At 40.0% G+C, this 7,097-nt stretch overlaps 2 long non-coding RNA genes across 3 annotated transcripts; both read right to left on the minus strand.

Moving 5' to 3' along the window:
* Positions 1-113: 113 nt before the first annotated feature.
* On the minus strand, positions 114-1,544 carry LOC136356794 (uncharacterized). Its single transcript, XR_010741787.1, has 2 exons — positions 534-1,544; positions 114-406 (listed from the first exon to the last, which is right to left on the minus strand). It is a non-coding gene; the product is annotated as an uncharacterized lncRNA (long non-coding RNA).
* Positions 1,545-2,541: 997 nt separating this feature from the next.
* Positions 2,542-4,927, minus strand: LOC107281341 (uncharacterized). Of its 2 annotated transcripts, XR_001546643.3 has the most exons (3): positions 4,527-4,927; positions 3,755-3,857; positions 2,542-2,797 (listed from the first exon to the last, which is right to left on the minus strand). It is a non-coding gene; the product is annotated as an uncharacterized lncRNA (long non-coding RNA). The 2 variants fall into 2 exon arrangements; XR_001546642.3 differs by having other exon boundaries at positions 2,542-3,857.
* Between the last annotated feature and the right edge of the window lie 2,170 nt (positions 4,928-7,097).

Below are 7,097 nucleotides of genomic sequence, written 5' to 3' on the forward strand. Positions count from 1 at the left end.
CTCCTCCACAGTTTAATTTGCTGCATTGATTATTTAGTTGATATTTTGTTATGGAGCTTTGTCATATCCCTATACGGACGACTGGAAGAGGGCTAGGAGCTGCAGACATATATGGCAGCACAAACATTATTCTAAGACAAACTTACTAGAAAACATCGTGACTTTGTTGTTTTAGCTGTAGCACACGATAAAAGTTGATCTTTAGAGAAATACAGTCGCAAAATGTGGATATTGGCTGCTAGACACCACGGCCATTAAAATATTTATTTTCAGCTGAACAGTGGAGGAAAATACGTGGAAGGTCCAAAGTACCCCTGGCCTCACCGGTTAGATTTTTCTTTTTCCTCCCTTTCCTCCCCTTTTCTTGTGCAGCGTCGACACTAGACACAGAGGAGTCTTCTTTAGCCTGAAAAAAATCCATCAAAAATAAATTAAGAAAAGGGTTTTGTAACTACAAAGATTTTTCTCCTAGTCTTGTTTAAGCCTAAGCAAAACACGAGGGTAGAAGGCCTAGCAACGGATTGAATCCTAACCTTGCCGAGCTAGCCACATCGTCACGTACGTTGCCCCCTCAAATCAACAGAGAAGAAAACCCAGTTGCCGTCCACGTACGCCATACTGTCCGTCCTCCTCTTCTGCCTCATTAATTGCCGTTGTTCTCGTCGCGCAACCGCGCGGATCTACCCAGCGGGTGGCCGCGCCGTGCCGCTGCACTGTGCCAAGCGGTACTAGTCGCGCTCAGCGCCCCTCGCCTCGATCATCCGATATGATGCATGTTCACGCCTGCTGTGTCCATATCGCTGCAGTTATGAAAGAGTGATGAAAGGGGACGAAGAAGAACAATCTGACCGGTAGGGCCAGGGTTACTTCGGACATTCCATGTATTTCCCTTCACTATTCAACTGAAAATTAATATTTTAATGGTCGTGGTGACTAGCAGCAAATTAAATATCCACATTTTGATAGGGTATTCCCCAAAGATCAACTTTTACTGTGTCCTACATCTAAAACCACAAAGTCACGATGTTCTGTAGCAAAATTTGCCTTATTCTAAGCATAATAACAGGAAAATGGTTCGAATGGACATAATGCTTGTGGTATCTCAATCGTGACTAGCAACAGTCAGCGATTATTGGAAGGGTCTAGCCACCATGATTATTTACTGAATACCATATTTTTCTTCACTGTCGTATCGCACGGACACTTAAACTAGTTCTCCAAGAAAATACTTTACTAGCACTATCTTCTCTTTATATTTTACCTAACACCGTTAACAATCACAATGTTTTTATCTAAGAGTCCGCCTTGTAGAAAACCATGCTAATCCATTTTTTAGTTTTCTAATTAATACTTAATTAATCGTGCATGAATCCATCAATGCGAGAGGTTTGGTGCCCATCACTCGCCCAAGAACACAGCCTAAGCGGGGTGGCGTGGGTTGGCCTGCCGGGCGAGCCATTATGACGTGCAACAGCAGTCTGCAATTATTGGTCATTTCCATTAGCAGTTCGTACGTCGTGGCCAAAGGTTGCCTGGTAGTGCTTGCTAGCTACGGCGACGTTTTCAATTTCTTTTTCTAATTTGGAGGAGGCTATGGCGACGTTTTTAGCCCGTTGTCAATCTGATTGAGGTCGTCCTGCCACCTGCACCAGACAACACTAGTCTACCTGATGCTAACATTGCGACATGGGCGGCAAGGCAGCGACGGCGTTTCCCGATGTGATCCTCTGCTGCAGCGACGGGAATTCCTTTGGTAGTACGGCCGTGTTTAGTTGCAAAATTTTTCTTTAAACTTTTAACTTTTTCATCACATCAAAACTTTTCTACCCACACAAACTTTCAATTTTTTCGTCACATCGTTCCAATTTCAACCAAATTTTCAATTGTGGTGTTGAACTAAACACAACCACACTACTATCATGGTGCTACAGTGCAGCCTTGTAAGGTTATACTCCCTCCGTCCCATAATACATGTGATTTTGGATAGATGTGAGATATCCTAACCTGTCGATTCATTGTACTAGGATATGCCATATCTATCTAAAATTCCTTACAAGCCTAATTGACATTGGATTCTAATTAATATATACTCTCTCCAACCTTATATCACTACCAACAGAAAAAACATATAATCAACGCATATAAAAAAATATACTTTGTCATTTGTTAGATAGTGCAAACCTGAAAACTATCTAATATAAAAAGAACTAGAAAGAGTCACGCGCTACGCTGCGTGCGTGGGAATAAATGTTTGAAGCCATGATATCATAATCAAAACAACAACGTATATATATAGTTGCAACTTTTAAGCATTATATCTACACATTATATAAAAGCATTATGTGAGAAGCATACCTACATATGAATACACATTTTGAATATATATCACCAATATTTAAATGCGAATATAATCTGTTTGCTCAGACAATTGTCTGTACAAACATGCACATTTACAGAAAAGTAGCAATCAGAGGACAATGGTGCTTACATAATGTTGGGGTATAGATTATAGAAGAAACAATGTCAACGGCAATCATTAGGTGATTAGAGAATTACAATATTTTTTCATAGATATCTTCATCATAAACTAATTGAATCTTTTCACATATATAGCACTGCACCGCAAAGAAAATTTTAGTGCTTAGCTCAATAAAAACAACACCACATCGCATAATGTACTTGCAACAATTTAGTACATGAAGTGGTACCTCCTTGCCACTGAATACTATGAATACTAAGGTAACTCTTACATAATCATGTTTAAGCGCATGTTTGGATGTCATCCATATATTGCTACCTGATGAGTATATATGACAGGTAGGAGAAAACACTCGTCAAAAAAACCATATTGAAATATCTATTTCTTCCAAGAAGGGGCAAACATAAACATTTAATCAATTAAACAAAAAATAATAATGACATCATATCTTAAAGTCAGCTTATAATGAAAACTCTGTAGGTATATTTGCAAAGAAAACAATCAATCCTGAAGGATGGGTCATTAAAAAATTCCAAAACCAAACAGAGCTGGAAAGAGAAAAAACAGGAATAACGCTTGTACAGAAGAAAAATAACATTCCAGTGCGTCCCTGTTGGAACATATGGCATGTCTCATCTAAATTGTTAGCTTGTTATATATAGAGTCTGAACTGATTTAGAAATTTAGTAATTGTGGTTTAGTAAATTTCTTACCAATATTGAGATCTTCAATGGAGAGATTTTTTTCGCTAGTTGTGCAACATAATTTGTGATTTGTCTTGACTTATAGACCCAACATTGACCCATTTTAGTCGTTATAATATGATTCGTAGAATAATGGAGTCTCCACATATGAGGCTAAAATACTTACACCATGAAATCATATCATTACCATAAAATCAGCACAATCATCAGTCTAGTCCTAACGACCCTTTCGTCTGTCTTAGAAAATGAATTGCATAATCCAAATTTAGTGGTAATATACCAAGTCGTTAGGTCTACAGATAATTTTTCATGATGTATGCAGCACTATTGCCAATATAAGATTGTAGAAAAAGGATATCATCAATGCATATGTATTTCCGCTATGTACAAATATAGAGCATAACAAATTAACAAATAAAATATGATTTGTTGCATAGGGAAGGAAATTGAGGCAAAACCTACTCATAGCATAAACATAATATGCTGTCATGAAACTACAACTAAAAAATCCGATAAGAATTCTTAAGACCATATATATCATCCAGAGAAGACAATAAGAAAATATCCATACCTCCAAACAGAAGCATATAAAGGTGGCTGCAGGAAAATACCATTGCTAAAAGCACATGGTGGCTGCAGGAAAACTCGCCGACTTGTTCACCAAATATTACTCCCTGGTAAACAATGAAGGAATAGTGACATTACTACAGAATTCACTCATTAACATCTAAAGGAAAAGGGCAGCGAAGCAGAACATTAAAACTTGTACTCTCCAACTAACTTTGTATATTCTGAAGTATATATCTTGGGAAAGAAAACCACAACTGCCATGTGCTACCATGCCATATACTTCATATCTACATTTTTGAATCAGTGTAACCGAGAATAAAAAAAATAAGATTTTTTTCGAAGCATATTTCCTGTAGACCAAATTTGTTAAGATTACATAAACAATTGGCACATACATGTACCAATGTTGGATTTCATTATGAAGCTAAGTCCATGTGCAAATCTTTAACCTGTACATCTCTGATAAATGACATAGATGTGTCATCTTCAATATTATATCATTATTAGTGAGAAGTTATATACGCACAAGTTAACAGAAATAAAAAAATAGGACATTATAATTAACAAAGTTGCAGGAACGATGTATTTTGAGAATAAATTTAGATTTGCTTCTAAGAATTTTACCAAACATCTAGAAGGTATCTGTTAATAAAGAAAAAAAATTTACTGGTGTAACCCCAATTATTTCTTCTTCTCCTTACCCCAAGACAGCAAAACCAACAGGAGCCAATTAGCCAAAGATAAATTGAACAGGAGAAAATTAGGCAACCTACCTGGACGTCGATGGTGTTTTGGACGATGATGACGGAGGAACAGTAACCCAACCCAACGCAAGGCCATCAGGCTACAACGGTAATACATCAATGCCGGCAACTTGCGGCGGCAGCAAATCCATACCGGGGCAAGGGCTGAGATGCAGGACAACACCTTCAGGTCGCGTCGATTCCACCATGACTCGCTGATTCTCAACTATGGGAAAGAAGAGGCACAGACTAGAGGAGGGAAGGAAGCACAGCGTGGAGGGGAGGGAGAGCCGCGCACCAGGAGGGGAGGAGGGGCGGAGGCGGCGCACCGAGAAGAAGACGGTGCATCCGCCGCTAGATTGCGCGAGGGAGAGGCCGCGTCGGGCGTGGGCCGCAAGGGCAAGGGAGGAGCAGCGCTAGGGTTTTTTCTTCGAGGCATCGGTAGAGAAAATCTGAGCCTCTCATTCTAGTATCCCCGATCCTACGGCTGAGGAACAGCTGCCACGCTGGGACACACGTACAGCTGGATCCCTGTCTCATTGAGATCGGACAGTACACGCGAATTTGGGCATGTGTGTTATTTCACAAAATATGAGGATTTTTTTTTTGAAAAATATGGCTCACGTGGCATGGCTAATTTCTCACCGATCCTACGTGTTTAGAGAGATTAATATGAGTGTCTCAGATTCGTTCACGTCAGAGTATATCTTTTACTCATAACATAAAAACTATTACTTTTACATCCTATGGTAGTTTTAGCTTTGCACTACATATTTTCCTTCATATTTTCCAGTTAATGTGGCATGACCGGCAACTAATCTGTTAGCAAAAGTTAATATATAAGCATTTTAAAGAATCTCATGAATATTAGAAAACGAAGCGGAATTAAATTAAGGATGATCGATTGTGATTAATTGAGATGGGTTAGAAGGACGAAATTAAATGTGAATAATTATGATTAGTTGAGGATAGGAGATACGTGAAGAAGAAATTGTAGTATTTTACGACAAATTTTAATTGCTGATATAAATTTTATTTTATGGGACAGCAGTATTATTGCTACAGTTTGCTGTATATCGTTTTCAGTACTTTTTTTATGGACTCATGCATGAGTGTGTTTAGTTAACATTGAAATTGGAAGTTTGATTGAAATTGGAACGATGTGACGAAAAAATTAAAAGTTTGTGTGTAGGAAAATTTTAATGTGATAAAAAGTTAAAAATTTGAAGAAAAAGTTGATAACTAAAGAAGAGCTAATTGCAGTAACTGCAGAAAAGCCGGGCCTGCCGCCTGCAATAATAGCAGACAGATAATGTTGGACTTGTTAATTGCGGCTGGCATGGAAATCAGGCCGGGCCAGCAATTGATAATGTCGGACTAGTTATTGTCTATACATTAGTCATATCACTTGTTCAAGGAGTTGTTTGGATGAAATCATCACGTGACGTCGGACCTTGATCTCAAATGTAAATTAATCTAGCTAGTTCCAACGGTTCAATCGTACCATTCGATCTCGTGGCCAAAATAATTTTACGAAACATGTACTTTTGCTAAACATATTTGCTACTCCACCCGTTAAATTTGATTAAATTTAATGTGGTTTGACTCGTAACAAAGCCAAAATGACATATAAGTCCTCGCAAAAAAAAGACATAAGCGTTGAAAATATAGTCATATATCGGTATATTTTAATCTAAAATATTAAGATAATAAACATGACATGAACCATGTGTGGTGATCTAGTGATAAAATTAAACATAACCAGGAGCATGCTTAAGATAAAATAAGCATCAACATCATTGAGACAACGCAATAACATTGCGACTAACAGATGTAACAAAAACAGAGGTAGCAGTAGGATGTTATACCTTGTAAAAGCCCCTCTATTGGATTGTGAGGCAGAATTGCCTCCGTTGGTGTTGTCGATCGGTGCGTCTCCTGCTCCTGGCGCACCTCCGTTGACGCCGCCACCAGTAGACATCACCGCGACGCAGACCGAACAGAACCGACGGTGAGGAAGAGAGAGCAGTCGTGCAGAAGCACTCCCTAAAAACCTGATCACCCGCCTACCCGGTGCAGATCTCAGGCAAATGTGTGGTTTTGGAGGCCCTGCTTGTTCCGATCACTCGTGCGCGCAAGTGATCAGAACCGGGGAGAACAGAAGCAGCACAGGCACAACAGTGGAAGAACAACGATAGGAAGAATGTGTGAGAGATCTGATCGGGGGTCTCTGTGTCGTCCTAATAGCGCAGGAGAAGGATCCGCTCCCGTTGCCGCAGTAACGATGCAATCTCTCTGTGTCGTCCTAATAGCGCAGGAGAAGGATCCGCTCCCGTTGCCGCAGTAACGATGCAATCAATGAGTATTCAATCGCCTGCCCGCAGGAGAAGGATCCGCTCCCGTTGCCGCAGTAATGATGCGATCAATGAGTATTCAATCGCCTGCCCGTTATAGAGGTAATCTCGCGGGGTTGGATTCTGAGCCGTTGCAAAAGGATCTCGAGAGAGAGACGCAGACGCAACGCACGGCACGCCTTGCCCTCGTGGCTCGGCTCGGCGCGCACGCACGCGCGTGTGGCTTTCCGATTCCCATCTCAACCGG

Source organism: Oryza sativa, chromosome 6 (assembly GCF_034140825.1).
Source record: "Oryza sativa Japonica Group chromosome 6, ASM3414082v1".
Taxonomy (NCBI): Eukaryota; Viridiplantae; Streptophyta; class Magnoliopsida; order Poales; family Poaceae; genus Oryza; species Oryza sativa.